The sequence below is a fragment of the Vipera berus genome (genome assembly GCF_964194415.1).
Source record: "Vipera berus genome assembly, chromosome: 1".
Lineage (NCBI taxonomy): Eukaryota > Metazoa > Chordata > Lepidosauria > Squamata > Viperidae > Vipera > Vipera berus.
Window position 1 is genome coordinate 353067904 of NC_138202.1, and position 16864 is coordinate 353084767.

The 16864-nt window shown below is 42.9% G+C and overlaps 1 protein-coding gene across 2 annotated transcripts in view; it reads left to right on the forward strand.

Moving 5' to 3' along the window:
• The window catches only part of HNF1B (HNF1 homeobox B), a gene marked incomplete at both ends in the record, with an annotated part of 97014 nt that overhangs the window by 49788 nt on the left and 30362 nt on the right, over positions 1-16864 (forward strand). The gene's annotated exons all lie outside the window — the stretch shown is intronic.

Below are 16864 nucleotides of genomic sequence, written 5' to 3' on the forward strand. Positions count from 1 at the left end.
AGGAGACTGTGGAGCTAGAGAGGAGATTAACTAAGATGATCGAATGGCTGGAACAGCTTTCCTATGAGGACAGAATGTGACATTTGGCGTTTTCAGTCTAGAAAGGAAGAGATTGTAAGGGGCTATTTTCCTATCTACGTTCATTTTACAACCCAAACAATGCAGAAATAAGAAGGAACGGAGAATACAACTTGGTTTGCATTGTTATTTCTTTGTAACTGTTATCTCCCACTTTCAAGGAGCTTAGTGACATATATTGTCTTGCAGTCACACTATTTTATCCTATGGCAGCTCAGTGAGGTGTGAGACACTGGCCCTCTTCCGACAATACACACCATCCAGTCATCCCCTAACCAGCTGCATTTCCATTAATAGAGAGACAGAATCAAGATCACGTGAAGCTCTAGTAGCACTTTACAAAGCCTTAGTAAGACCACACCTGGACTATTGCATCCAGTTCTGGTCACCACAATGTAAAAAAGGTGTTGAGACTCTGGAAAGAGTGCAGAGGAGCAACAAAAATGATTAGCGGGGTGGAGATTAAAACATATGAAGAATGGTTACAGGAATTGTGTTTGTCTAGACTAGTGAAAAAGGGACACAGTGGCTCAGTGGGTTAGGACGCTGAGCTTGTCGATCAGAAGGTCGGCGGTTTGGCGGGTCGCCGAGTAGCAGAGTGAGCGCCTGTTACTCGTCCCAGCTTCTGCCAACCTAGCAGTTCGAAAGCACGTAAAAATGCAGGTAGAAAAATAGGGACCACTTCGGTGGGAAGGTAACAGCGTTCCATGCACCTTTGGTGTCTAGTCATGCCGGCCACATGACCACGGAGACATCCTCGGACAAGTGCTGGCTCTTCGGCTTTGAAATGGAGATGAGCACTGGCCCCTAGAGTTGGAAACGACTAGCACGTATGTGCGGGGGAACCTTTACCTTTACCTTTACCTTAGTCTAGTGAAAAGAAGGACCAGGGGAGACATGATGGCACTGTTTCAATATCTGAAGGACTCCTACAAAGTTCAGGGGGTCAAACTATTTCCCAAAGCACCTGAAGGCAAGACAAGAAACAATGGATGGAAACTAATCAAGGAGAGAAGCAACTTAGAACTAAGGAGAATTTTTTTAAAGAAATAGCGTAGCTGAATCAGAATCAGAATAGGGACTTTGGAGGTCTTCAACCCTCTGCTCAAGCAGGAGACCCTATTCTATTTCAGACAAGTGATTGTCCAGTCTCTTTTTAAAAACTTCTTGTGATGAAGCACCCACAACCTCTGATGGCAAGCTGTTCAAGTGGTTAAATGTTCTCACTGTCAGGAAGTTGCTCCTTAACTCCAGGTTGCTTCTCTCCTTGATTAGTTTCCATCCATTGTTTCTTGTCCTTCTCTCTGGTGCTTTGGAAAATAAGTTGAACCCCCTCCTCTTTGTGGCAACTTCTCCATTTCCTGATGGTGAGAGCAATTAACCACCACCAAGGCCCCTTCCAAATCTATTATTCTGTGTTCTTTGTTCATTCTTGGTGGTTGTGATGGCCCACCCTCTCTCAAACTGAGCAAAGAACTACAATTCTGGACATAACAGTCCTCCAGTTCTAGGAAGTGCCTACCCTTAATGCTGTAGGCTTCAAAAATCTACATAATCAAAACCAATAGCAGGAATTGTGAATTTTCCAGCCCTCTTTGCTGCCATTTAGTGATTGTCTGGATTTTTGTAGCTCTATCTGGTTTCTAATGAGCATTTGTACCATAAGATTCCGGGTAAGACTTCATGGTATCAAGCAGCCAATAGTGAGTGGCATTTGAGCCACCGCAACCAATCAGTGTTAGGAATAGTCCCATTACAGACTATTTGAGACCTGCTCTTCATCTCTTACTCTTTCAACAGTGTGGACACAATGGATTTAATCGACCGGGTTTAGATGTTCTTGCAAACGATTGTCTGAACAGACTTAATTACCTCAGTGCATGAAGGAGTCTAGTTGAGATGAACTAGTTGTCTAGTTTTGGCGTTCCTACAATCATTGGCATCCATGCAGAAGTGCTGTAAAATATAACAATCTGTATAAAGAAGGGGTGGGGTTTGATTGCAGGTACTCCTCCACTTACAATATTTGTTTAGTGACCAAAGTGTCACTGAAAAAAAATATCTACAACTGGTCCACAGACTGTGCCACGGTGGCGAAATGGTTAGAATGCAGCACTGCAGGCTAATTCACTGCCCACAGCCAGGAGTTCGATCCTGACCAGCTCAAGATTGCCTCAGCCTTCCATCCTTCTGAGGTCAGTAATGTGAGGGCCCAGATTGTTGGGGGCAATAATGCTGACTTTGTAAAACCGCTTAGAGAAGGCTGTGAAGCAGAACGAAGTGGTATGTAAGTCTAAGTCAGGGGTAGGCAACCTCGGCTCTTTTATGACTCATGGACTTCAACTCCCAGAATTCCTGAGTCAGCTGACTCAGGAATTCTGGGAGTTGAAGTCCATGAGTCATAAAAGAGCCGAGGTAGCCTACCCCTGGTCTAAGTGCTATTGCTATTACTATAACGACTTTTGCAGGATCCTCATAGTCACATGATCAGAAATTGGGTGCTGTCCCTGGTCCTAATTGTCATTTTAACTTTTTTTTTTTAAGGTCTAGTGTGGATGCCATTGTCTACAACACATTGCAACACATCAGTTAAATGTGTCGTGGGAACAAAGTGGCTGCATTCACACAATAGGTTCACTCAGATAAACTAAATATTGGTGGTTGCATTCTCATAGCACGCTAAGTGTACATTATATTCCTTGTGATTAGCTTGTTTTGTAACTTGGCATGTATTCTCTGCTAAGTTATGATTTAAAGTTGTGTAGAGAAAGCCAGAAATTTAGATCAATACAATAATCAAGTTGAGCTTCTCTGGAGCTTCTCAGTCATCCAGGTCATGGTGGTCTCAAAGGGGCTTTTTCAGAAGGCAATTTTGCTTTTCCTTGAAGATGTTTAGCTTCTCATCCAAGAAGCTTCTTCTCTCATCTGAAGAAGAATGCTGAAAAAAGAACCTTTGAGTCAATCAGGTTGAGCGTGTTGTATCAATGCTGCCAAAGAATAAGTAGCCCAAGGCATCCAGTCAGCTTTATCATTTAGCAGAGATGTAAACTTTATTTTTCTCCTCATCTTAAACTTGATTAGGTTCAGAAACACTGAGCTACAGGAGAAAGTATAACCAATCAATAATCTAGAACAGGGGTGTCAAACTCAATTTCATTGAGGGCCGCATCAGCATTGTGGTTGCCCTCAAGGGGCCAGGTGGGTATGGCCTGAGTGGGCGTGGCCTACTGGGTGGGCGTGGCTAGAGTGTGTATGGCCTACTGGGTGGGCGTGGCCAGCTCTACATTGTTCGCATGAAGGGTGCCTATGGGGGCCTGGGCAGGAGTGGGACAGATCTGAGGGTCTCTGGCAGAAGGAGGGTCTCTGGGCCAGGGCCAAGGCAGTGGGGGCCGTTCCCTCACTGTTTCCAGGATGGCTTCATGGGCCACATGAAACCACTTTGCGGGCCGGATCCGGCCCCCGGGCCTTGTGTTTGACATGTCTGATCTAGAGCTACACTGATCAGAACTGCTGTAACCCCTTGGTCTTGTCAGAATACAGAATAACAGATATAGGTAGTCCTTCACTTTAAATCCACAACTGAGCCCACAATTTCCAATAGACTAGGCTAGGCTAGGCTAGGCTAGGCTAGGCTAGGCTAGGCTAGGCTAGGCTAGGCTAGAATAGAATAGAATAGAATAGAATAGAATAGAATAGAATAGAATAGAATAGAATAGAATAGAATAGAATAGAATAGAATAGAATAGAATAGAATAGAATAGAATAGAATAGAATAGAATAGAATAGAGCTGGAAGGGACCTTGGAGGTCTTCTAGTCCAGCCCCCTGCTCAAACAGAAGAACCTATATCGTCTCAGACAGGTGAATGTCTAGCCTCTTCTTAAATATCTCCAGTGATGAAGTGTCCATGATTTCTGGAGGCAAGCTGTTCCACTGGTTAATTGTCCTCACTTGTCAGGAAGTTTCTCCTTAATTCCAGGTTGCTTCTCTCCTTGATCAGTTTCCAACTATTGTTTCTTGTCTTTGGTGAACAACCTGGCCCCTTCTTCCTTGTGGCAGCCCCTCAGATATTGGAACACTGCTATCATGTCTCCCCTATTCTTTCTTTCCTTTAGACTAGCCAAACCCAAGTCCTGTGGCTGTTCTTCATGTGTTTTAGTCTCCAGGCCTTTGATCACCTTTGTTGCTCTTCTCTGAATTTTTGCCAAACTCTCAACATCTTTTTTGTGATATGGTGACCAAAATAGAATAGAATAGAAGTGGAGTAGTGTAATAATGGAATAGAATAGAATAGAATAGAATAGAATAGAATAGAATAGAATAGAATAGAATAGAATAGAATAGAATAGAATAGAATAGAATAGAATAGAATAGCAGAGTTGGAAGGGACCTTGGAGGTCTTCTAGTCCAACCCCTTGCTCAGGCAGGAAACCCTATACCATTTCTCTCCTTGATTAGTTTCCATCCATTGCTAAGCAAGACAGTTAGTAAGTGAGCCTTCCCCAGTATACAACCTTTTTTGCCAGAGTTATTAAGCAAATCACTGCGATTGTTAAGTTAGCCACCTGCTTGTAAAGTGAATCTGGCTTCGCCCTTGACTTTGCTTGTCAGAAGGTCGCAAAAAGCGATCACATGACCCCGGGACACGGCAAGCATCGTAAGTCTGAGCCAGTTGGCAAGTGTCCACATTTTGATCACATGACCATGGGGACGCCGCAACGGTCGTAAGCGTGAAAGATGGTCCTAAGTCACTTTTTTCCAGTGCCGTTGCAACTTCGAATGAAAAGTTGTAAGTCAAGGCATACCCGTACTTCAGGTCTGCCCTAGAAGTGGTAAGAGTACCTGTTGGAATGAAATCGTTTCTTTTGCTGGGCGCAAGCATTTTTCCTTCGAGAGGGGAACGAAATAACCGGAGGGTCCCGTATGCACGATAACATTTTTCTCCTTTGGACCCGAGAGGCTTGTCTCGAAGGACTGCTGGCCCAGCTAAGTTAGATACAGTAAAAAGGACAAAGGCAGGACTCAGCTTAATCTGGAGAGCAGCTATCTGCAAGGAGTGGTGTGCAGCACCCAGCATTGTTGCAAAGAACAATCCACATTGTTCTTCTACCTGTAATCTACACACCAAAGTCCCTGAGCGAAAGCAAAATCAGTCCTCTGACAAGCACTAGGGTTGAAAGGGGGTCAGTGTGGGGTCACCAGCCTTTTCATGTCGGCTTCCACCGCTGACTCCTTAAACAATGAAGCATCCCCTGAGGGCCCCACCCTCTTTAAAAGGGGGTGGAGGGAAAGGCCAGGCATGCAAGCCAACCCTAACTTGGAACCGGAGGCCACCAGACAGGCTCGAAGTGATGCAAAATTCCTTACAGGGCTGCCATCCTCAAATTTATTTACTTTTTTTAAAATTGATTTAAAAGATTTATATAGCTGCCCTTCTTTCAACCAACTCGTGGTGCCTCACAATGAAAAAACTGAAGGAAAATAACACCATATAAAATAATTTTAAACAATAAACCTCAACTAATTGAGACTTTGGAAAAAATTCAGAGAAGAAGAACAACTAAGATGATCAAAGGCCTGGAGACTGAATCATAGGAAGAACAGCTGTGGAAATTGGGTTTGGCTAGTCTAAAGAAAAGAAGAAATAGACTAGACTAGACTAGACTAGACTAGACTAGACTAGACTAGACTAGACTAGACTAGACTAGAATAGAATAGAATAGAATAGAATAGAATAGAATAGAATAGAATAGAATAGAATAGAATAGAATAGAATAGAATAGAATAGAATTCTTTATTGGTCAAGTGTGATTGGACACAAAAGGAATTTGTCTCCAGTGCATAAGCTCTCAGTGTACATATAAGCAACTAGTGATGAATCATGATCATAATCACCATAAGATTCATTAATCAGAAACCATAAGATACAACACTTAGTGATAGTTATAGGATACTAAATAATCAATCAGCATAAATCATACTAGGATACTGAATAAAACAATTAACATAAATCATAAGATATAAGCAACGAAGTTATAGTCATAAGAGGATAAGGAAATAGGTAATAGAAAAGATGAGAAGAATAATAGTAATACAGCCCTACTAGGTAGTTTGACAATGTTGTGGGAATTAGTTGTTTAGCAGAGTGACAGCGTGGGGGGGGAAACTATCCTTGTGTCTAGTTGTTTTGGTGTGCAATAGTGTTGTCTTGAGGGAAGACGTTGAAACAGTTTATGTCCAGGATGTGAGGGGTCTTTAGATATTTTCACAGCCCTCTTTCTGACTTGTGCATTGTACAGGTCGCCCACGGGAAGGCAGGCTGGTTGCAATTGTTGTTTCAGCAGTTGTAATTATCCATTGACATGGTGGCTCAGTGGGTTAGGACACTGAGCTTGTCGATCAGAAGGTCGGCAGTTTGGCAGGTCGAATCCCGAGTGCCGCGTAGCAGAGTGAGCGCCTGTTACTCGTCCCAGCTTCTGCCAACCTAGCAGTTCGAAAGCACGTAAAAATGCAAGTAGAAAAATAGGGACCACTACGGTGGGAAGGTAACAGCGTTCCGTGCGCCTTTGGCATCTAGTCATGCCGGCCACATGACCACGGAGACGTCCTTGGACAAGCGCTGGCTTTTCGGCTTTGAAACGGAGATGAGCACCGGCCCCTAGAGTCGGAAACGACTAGCACGCACGTGCGGGGGAAACTTTACCTTAATTATACATTGAAGTCTTTGTGTATCTTGTTTGGTTGCAGTGCCAACCCAGATAGTTATAGAGGTGCAAATGACAGACTCAATAATTCCTTATGCCAATAGTGGCATACGTTTTTATGGACTCAAAGAACTTACTTTCTTTGAGAAAAACTACACAGAACATCAAGTTGGATCCAACCAGCCTGGTGCTCCATTTGTCTTTAGGTATTTCTCACTGATGGAGTCTGCCAAAAAGAATACTAGCATAAAAAATGGTGTGCTGACCCCATTGACAATCCTTATCCAGTCTCGGCTGCCTTTGCCCCTACTCAGTTCTGATCCTCTCCAAGGTAAAGGTGATAATGTCTACAGATTTTATTCACCTTGAGATTGTCCTTGGATGGTGTGACCATCAGTGAGAAAAAAATACAGGTAGTCCTAGACTTATAACAGCTTGTGACTGTTCAGAGTTACAACGGCACTGAAAAAGGGACTTATGACCGTTTTTCACACTTATGACTGTTGCAGCACTCCCATGGTCACATGAACAAAATTCAGACCCTTGGCAACTGACTCATATTTATGACGGTTGCAGTGTCCCGGGGGTTGTGTGACCACTTTCTGCGGCCTTCTGACATGCAAAGTCAATGGGGAAGCCAGGTTCACTTAATAACCGTGTGTTACTAACTGAATAACTGTAGTGATTCATTCAACAAGATCCAGCACATATGAAAGTAGTAGTTTAGAGAAGGCTAGCAAGTAAGATTATTAAGATTACTACTGGTATGAAATATAATCTGTTTTGCTAAAGTCATTGATTGAGATGCACAACTGTAGAAACTGCACAAATACGTAAACCAATCCAAAATACATGGATATTAATTTGTAGGCATGTAGTAGAATAACAGAATAACAGAGCTGGAAGGGACCATGGACATCTTCTAGTTCAGACATGTCAAACACAAGGCCCGGGGGCCGGATGCGGCCCGCGAAGTGGTTTCATGCGGCCCGCAAAGCCATCCTGGAAACAGTGAGGGAACGGCCCCCACTGCCTTGGCCCTGGCCTAGAGACCCTCCTCCTGCCAGAGACCCTCAGACCTGTCCCACTCCTGCCCAGGCCCCCATAGGCACCCTTGATGCGAACGGTGTAGAGCTGGCCACACCCACCCAGTAGGCCATACGCACTCTAGCCACACCCACCCAGTAGGCCATACGCACTCTAGCCACGCCCACTCAGTAGGCCACGCCCACCCTGGCCACACCCACCCGGCCCCCTGAGGGCAACCGCAATGCTGATGCGGCCCTCAGTGAAATTGAGTTTGACACCCCTATTCTAGTTCAACCCTCTGATCAGGCAAGAAATCCTATACCATTTCAGACAAATGGTTGTCCAATCTTTTCTTGAAAACCTCCACTGATGGAGCACCTAACAACTTCTGTGGGCCAGTCATTCCACTGATTAATTGTTCTAACTATCTTTAGTTCTAGGTTGCATCTCTCCTTGATTAGTTTCCATCTGTTGCTCCTTGTCCTGCCTTCCGGTGCTTTGGAGAATAGGTTGACCCCCTCTTCTTTGTGGCAACCCCTCAAATATCAGAACACTGCTATCATGTCACCCCTAGTCCTTTTCATTAAACTAGACTAGAGACTAGAAGCCACGACCCTGTTATCAGGGCAATCTTATTTTCCTTCTCCAAGAGACACCTTCTTAAGACTATGGAAAAGCAGGAGAAGTATAAGCTAGGAAACATCAATGGAGATTCTCAGTCATGGTTGTCCCAGATGTGCTTTTCCAAAAGGCCACTAGACTTTCTTGGTTTTTTTTTTCCTTGAAAACATTTCACTTCTCATCCAAAAAGCTTCTTCATTTCTGGAGAAGCTTTCTGGATGAGAAGGGAAACGTTTTCAAGGGGGAAAAAAAACACCCCAAGAACGTTCAGTTGTCTTTTGGAAAAGCACCTATGGGACGAGCTAGGAAATACCAAGCTCCTGGCCTAACTTTTAGCAGCGCCTTTTCCAAGTGACAAATAGGTCTTGTGATTTATCAGACCCTGGCAAATGCAGACAAAAGTCAGCCTGGGCTCGTTTGGAGAAGCCACATAAACATCTGAATGTGCTTCCCAGCCCTTGCCTTCATCTGGTTCCCTCTTCCCACTGACCACAACATGACCCTTGAGGTGGAATGTCCTGACAATGCTAGTGCCTGACTGAGGAGCCCGCTCCCTTCTGTCAAGGTCTGATTGCTTACAAGATGCCCTATGAACACATTGTCAGCAAAAATCAGCTGTTTTCACTGTTTCTCCCGCTTGGCTTTACAATAATACACCAGCATGGTGTCTGGGGGTTGTCATGGATTTGTTTTTTTTCCCCTCTCCCCAGTTATGCATCCTTAACTGACAATTAAAATGGGGGTTTGGACCATCCTGGGTATCTTTGAAGTGTCCTCTATCTTCCTTCAGCATCTATAGAGTTATCCTAGGGATGTTCTTTTGTCTTCTCTATTAGAGGCTGCTGGGATTGTGCTAACCAACATCCATTTGATTCACAGGAGGTAGAATAAGGGCATTAAGATTAGGCGTTTGGGTCCACTATACCCCCCTTTCTCTCCCTTTTATTTTAGCAGAGTAATAGAACAGAATAACAAAGTTGGAAGGGACCTTGGAGATCTTCTAGTCCAACCCCCCTTCTCAAGCAGGAAACCCTACACCATTTCAGACAAATGGTTGTCCAATCTCTTTCTTAAAAATCTGCAGCGTTGGAGCACCCACAACTTCTGTAGGCAAGTCATTTGACTGATTAATTGCTCTAACTGTCAGCAAATCTCTCCTTAGTTTTAGGTTGCTTCTCTCCTTGATTATTTTCCATCTGTTACATCTTGTCCTGCCTTCAGGTGTTTTGGAGAATAGCTCAACCCCCCTCTTCTTTGTGGCAGCCCCCTTAGATATTGGAAGACTGCCATCATGTCACCCTTAGTCCTTCTTTTCATTAAATTAGACATACCCAATTCCAGCAATCGTTCTTTATGTTTTAACCTCCAGTCCCCTAATTATCTCTGTTGCTCTTCTCTGCACTCTTTCTAGAGTCTCAACATCTTTTTTACACTGTGGCGACCAAAACTGGATGCAATATTCCAAGTGTGGTCTTACCAAGTCATTATAGAGTAGTATTAACACTTCACCTGATCTAGGTCTAGAGCATGAGTCAGCAAGCATCTACCCTTTGTTGCTGACTGTACAGCCTCAAAAGTTAATTTACAAAAGAGTTGATGACTCTCTTGAATAAGTCATCAATTGAAGGTAAGAAATACTATAAACGTTACAAGGAAAATATGATCCATTACTATGGTCTTTTTCTGGGAAATGAGGACTTTATTTTATTGCTTTATATTGTGCCAAAGGACCATTGATCTATTTAGTTTAATATTGCATCTAACGGCTGCTAAACCTCTCACACCTATGCGCAGACCCACAAATACACAAATGCATATTGCATATGAAAACGCGTACCTTGTCATGAGGGGCACCCATATGTGCATTTTAGAATCAAATGTGTACAACAATGGGTATTTTCCTTAATTCCTAATTTTGGTACATTTTTGTTTCTTTTTACCAACACACGAGAAAAGGGCTGCAAATAAATAGATCCATTAAATCCCTGATAAATGAATAGAAGAAACCCTTGATTTAATGTTCTAAATTGCAAGGGTAATTCTCTGTAATATGCATGCACCATTTCCATTGCAGAAAATGTGGGGTTCAAGATATCTGCTGAAAACTTTTTCAGCATCATCACTGGAAATACCCCAGCTTTAAGAAGAAGAATAAAGATGATTAGGGGACCGGAGGCTAAAACATATAAGGAATGGTTGCAGGAATTGGGTATGTCTAGTTTAATGAAGAGAAGGACTAGGAGTGACATGATAGCAGTGTTCCAGTATTTGAGGGGCTCCCCCAAAGAAGGGAGTCAAGCTATTCTCCAAAGCACCTGAAGGCAAGACAAGAAGCAGCGGATGGAAACTAATCAAGGAGAGAAGCAACCTAGAACTAAGGAGAAATTTCCTGACAGAACAATTAATCAGTGGGTCAAATTGCTTGCAGAAGTTGTGGCTGCTGCAACACTGGAAGTTTTTTTAACTTTTTAACAACCATTTGTCTGAAATAGTATAGGGTTTCCTGCTTGAGCAGGGGTTGGACTAGAAGACCTCCAAGGTCCCTTCCAACTCTCTTATTCTGTTAAGATTATCCTCACATGCACCATGTGAACCAGGACTGATTGAGGGGGCCTATGGTGAATTTCCAACTCTCCACGCCAGCTGTTTTCTGACCCCAGTGATGATTCTTCATGCTGGGATCTGAACTGTCCTTGCACTGGTTTTGTAGGGGTTTTTTGGTCTGGAGCACTAAATTCCTTAAGTGTTTAATAGCGTGCCTCAAACAGTAGATTGGCAGAAGATTCTCCGCCCACCTTCGTTCCAAACAATTGCAACTCATTAAAAGTTATCTGCATTGGCAGGACACAGAAAGATTTTAATCAGAGGAGAAACTTTAGGATTTTTTTTATTGATACAGTATATACTTAATACATTTTTGTAGCATCCTCCAGAACAAGGGGGGGCGGGGAAGAAGGGCGTCATTTATTTTCGGCAAAGGCCATCTGGCCATCTTTATTATGTTTATCATTCCAACCACCACAGTATATTAGCGACTTGGTTTTACAAACAGGGAGCTGAAGATCCAGAGGTTCAAAGCTAGTACAGATAGTGCAGATCTAACTTAAGATAACTTGTGGCATCTGGAGCCTTTATGTGTGCTATTTATCATGACATGCGATCCCTAATACAGACTTTAGATGCTTTAAATCAGGGGTCTTCAAACTCAGCCCTTTTATGACTCATGGACTTCAACTCCCAGAATTCCTCAGGCAGCATGCCTGGTTGAGGAATTCTGGGAGTTGAAGCCCATGAGTCATAAAAGGGCCGAGATTGAAGACCCCTGCTTTAAATGCATCCGTTGCTACATTTAAAAAAGTTTAGGAGGAAGAACTTTCCAGCAAATCAGCTCGTGATTTCCACTTGGTTTTTCATTTTGTGGCTATTGAGTCCCCAGCTGGCTACTTTCAGGATCACCTGTGTGACTGTTTTTACAATCCTTCAGGTTCCTCCAAGTGCATTAATACTTCTTTCTCAAGGGGGAGGGGGGAAAGCAATGGTGTTTGAGCTGTATCACACCCCCTGCCTAAAAAAACTGTTTTTCAACCTCAGTAACGTGATGTGTGGACTTCAGCTCCCAAAAATCTTGGGACTTGGCTGAGGTTGAGAAACTCCTCAGGTATTGTAAAGGTAAAGGTTTTCCCTGTCCAGGCGTTGTCAGAAGGCAATTTTTGTGGTCATGTGGCCATTATGGCTATACACCAAAAGCGCACGGAACGCTGTTTCCTTCCCATCGAAGTGGTACCTATTTATCTACTCGCATTTGCATGCTTTCAAATCGCTAGGTGGGGATTTCCTGAGGCAAGTAACGGAAATGTACCCGTTGTGTAGGGCTTGGGTCTCAAACCTGGACTGTCAGCTTTCTGACTGACAAGCTCACTGTCTTTATCCCCTGAGCCATCGCTGTCACGCCCCCTCGGGTGTTGTCGAGACCTTTCTCTAAAGGTTGGACATAAGGGGATGAACGGCAGTGATGATGATGTGAAAGCAACTGAGAAAATAATGCCTTGCTGGAAGTCTAATGAGCTCATTGAAGAGAGTATGAATTGTTTGTAACAAAGAACAAAGAGATTTGTGGCACCTTTAAAAAAAATGAACCCACTTACTCGCTCGCCCGCCGCTTTTGCAAATCGCAGCCGAAGGATCTGCTTTTGTGAATCCCATTCGACTTGTGCATCAAGGCTCATTGTTACTTATGAATTCAGACAAGCCTTAAGATTGGCATCGGGCCTTCTGTAAATAGTCGTTCTCTCAATCTCTCTCGATAATCTGAGGTGTCCTTCATTTGAACTGGACTGTCCAACTCTGTTTTTTAATGCATCGTGCACCCTAGTGGGCTGCAAATCCTCTCGTTTCAGCAATCTGCTTTCTACGTGCAGTTGTACAGGCAGCCCTCGATTTACAACAGTTCATTTAGTGACCATTCAAAGTTACAATGGCACCGGAAAAAGTGGTTGATGACTGTTTTTCATATTTACAACCGTGGTAGCATCCCCACGATCAAAACTCAGATGCTTGGCAACTGACTCATATTTATGACGGTTGTGGTGTCCCAGGGTCATGTGATCACCTCTTGCAACCAGCTGACAAACAATGTCAATCTGGAAGCCAGATTCCCTTCACAGTGTTACTAATTTAACAACTGCAGTGATTCGCTTAACAATGGTAGCAAGAAAGGTCATAAAATGGGGCGAAATTAACTTAACCAATGCCTTGCTTAAGCAACAGAAATTCTGGGCTCAGTTGCGTTCGTAAGTTGAGGACTATCTGTATAAGAGAGACAGGGGATTCTCTAAAGAAATATAAAGTGCATTCTTTTTCCTTCTTCAGCACAAACCAGTTAGAAAGCTAGAAACACCCAGAGGCCCACAAGTGTGATGGGCAATGTAGAAATATAAGTAAGTAAGTAAGTAAGTAAGTAAGTAAGTAAGTAAGTAAATAAATAAATAAATAAATACTCAGAGACACCAGAGTTAGGGATTTTGTTTTTTAGGTAAGAGAACTAGGTGTTTCCCAACAGTGATCTATCCAGCCATCTTTCTCTCTTGTTTTTAATCAATAATTTTTAATAAACCTATTGGAATGTAAAATACAACTGAAAATGAAAATAGTGGAAAGATGGGGAAGGGAAAAGGGTGGGAGAGAGAAGTGTAGGATAAAGGGGACAGTAGCATAAAATAATAACATTACAGCCTCAACCTTTTACCTTTATGTACTTAATATGTACTAGCCATTTCTATAACAACAAACCTGTCCAAGCAGCAAATCCCAAAGTCAAAGCTTCATTTTTTTCACTATCTGAAGAACAAATACGGAAGTGAACAAAGTTGGATCTATTCTTCTCTTTGATTGGAGCTGTTAATTTGGCCATCTCTGCTAGTTCCATCAGCTTTTTTAGCCCATTGTGGGAATTAAGAGTATCTTTCCATTTTTGAGCGTAAATAAATCAACATGTATAACAACAAAGTTCCAATATTTTTTAAAAGTTAGACCTAAAAGAAAAACCTCTGGTTTGATTTTTATATTCACTTCGAGAATCTTCTGTATTAAAATATGAATCTTACCCCAGTATTTCTTTGCTTTATCACAAGTCGACCATCTTTCTCTTTCTTGAAATGAAGCTTTATTGACCACCTAAGTATAGCAGCTAAGAGCTTTCCATACAAAGTCACACAAACTCTCCATGATTAGGGATAATCGTGATTATGATTATAATCACGGTTAGGGACAGTTAGAACAATTAATCAGTGGAATAACCTGCCTACAGAAGCTGTAAATGCTCCAACACTGGAAGTTTTTAAGAATAGCCATTTGTCTGAAATGGTATAGGCTTTCCTGCCCGAGCAAGGGGTTGGACTAGATGACCTCCAACATCCCTTCAATCATCATCATCATCATCATCATCATCATCATCATCATCATCATCATCATTATTATTATTATTAAATACAGAAGGGTAGTTTCAAGATAATGTGAAGTGATAGTACCACACTTGGAATACTGCATCCAGTTTTAGTCACCACGATATAAAAAAGATGTTGAGACTCTAGAAAAAGTGCAGAGAAGAGCAACAATGATGATTTGGGGTTTGCAGGCAAAACCGTACAATGAGCAATTAAGGGAAATACCGTGTTTCCCCCAAAATAAGAACCAAGTGGAAAATAAGCCGTAGCATGATTTTTCAGGAAGCTCATAATATAAGCCCCTCCCCCCAAAATATGCCCCAGTTAAAAGACCGTCAGCCAGACCGATGCATTTATTACCGAATTTCCCTGAATATAAGCCCTAACCAGAAAATAAGCCCTAATGCGTCTTTTGGAGTAAAAATTAATATAAAACCCGGCCGTACTTTCGAGGAAACATGGTAGTCTCCTAAAGAGAATGACTAGGAGTGCCATGATAGCAGTCTTTCTGTCTTGAAGGACTATCAGAGAGAAGAAGGGCTCAATCTATTCTCCAAAGCACCCGAGGGCAGGACAAGAAGCATCATTGATGTGTATCTGTACTTAATCATAGAACATAGAATAATAGAGTAGGAAGGGTCCTTGGAGGCCTTCTAGTCCAACCCCAGGCTCAAGCAAGAGACCCAGTGGTGGGATTCAAATAGGTGAACAACAGGTTCTCTTGGGGGATGCCGCTTCCGGAAGTCCATTCTGGGCCTGGGTAACCAAAAATTAGGTACCGGTTCTGCCAAAGTGGTGCGAACCAGCTGAACCCCACCCACTGAAGAGACCCTATAATGTTGATGTGTTTCTGGGCCCTCCAAACTCAGATTTTCATATCCTGGGAGACAGGCAGTGAGATTGGACTTGAGGGCGCCCATTTTGGCTTCCTCCTCCTAAAGCCAAAGTTTGCCAGATTCAAATGCCCAGTGGTCCTAAACTCATTACAGTTTCCATTTTATGCTTTCTTACTCCTCATTGTGTTCTACCAGGCCAACAGGGTGTTTAGGGACTTTTATGGGGGATAATTAGAGCTTTATGGCATCATCCGAGTGGCTGCAGGGGGCCAAGGGGCAGTCACAATAAACTGGTTTATAATAGACATAAACGATTCACCAATTCACCGTGCACCTAAAGGACATTAACGCTTTCGAGCACTTTTGATAGGCAGCTGTTGTGTCTCTGAATAATTGTGTTGTGTTTGAGGCACAGAGAGGTCCTGAAGCACCGTATGAGGAAGACAGAAAGTTTATTTCATCGACTGACTTTTGAGGCAAAAAGCTTGTCTCCCACCAGACAGACTGACTTGGATTCAGCCTACAACATATTATTTCCCAACTGATTAAAAAAAACAAAACAGCTTGCACTTTTTTAGGAATTAAAAATAACCTCAGATACTTTCATGCCTTTAATTAAATCTGGGGTGAAGAGTTTTTAGCGAAATGCTTGCATTCAGTTCTGATTTCGCGCTTCCCAAATGGACATGCAATAGTTAACGAGAAGATAGACCTGAATTTAAACTCCCTTTGGCTATGAAATGCCAAAGTTAGCTATGACAAAGCTTCAGCCAGGGTTTATAAACATATGGCAAACCACGGTTTGTTTGTTTAATTTATTTATGTATTAGATTTTTAAAATCCCATCTTTATTATTATTATAATAACTGAAAGCGGCAAACATACCTAATATTCCTTCTTTTTCCTATTTTCCCCACAACAACAACCCTGTGAGGTGGGTTGGGCTGAGAAAGAGGGACTAACTCAAAGTTACCTAGCTGGCTTTCATGTCTAAGGCAGGACCAGAACTCTGAGTCTCCTGATGATTGACCCCAAATCCCCAGCTGACTTTCATGGCTAAGGTGGGACTAGAATTCTCTGTCTCCTGGCGATTGGCCCAAAGTCACACAGCTGGCTTTCATGGCTAAAGCGGAACTAGAACTCATGGTCTCCTGGTGATTGGCCCAAAGTCACTCAGCTGGCTTTCATGCCTAAGGCGGGACTAGAACTCACAGTCTCCTGGTGATTGGCCCAAAGTCACTCAGCTGGCTTTCATGCCTAAGGCAGGACTACAACTCACAGTCTCCTGGTGATTGGCCCAAAGTCACCCAGCTGGCTTTCATGGCTATGGTGCGTTAGAAATAGTCAAATCTTAGTAAACTGCATTTATGCTATAGTGTATAGCATAAACTACATCTTAAATTTGATCTATCCCCCCCCTGTTGGGAGGGGGGAATGAAGTGATGATTGATCCACTACCTCTTTTAGAAGTTGGTTCCAAGCTTCCACACCTGGTCTTGCATGGAAAGCTGTTTGAAATAAGGCTCTGCTAACACACATTTAGGGACACAGTGGCTCAGTGGGTTAGGACGCTGAGCCTGTCGATCAGAAGGTCGGCAGTTTGGCGGGTCGAATCCCAAGTGCCACGTAACAGAGTGAGCGCCTGTTACTCATCC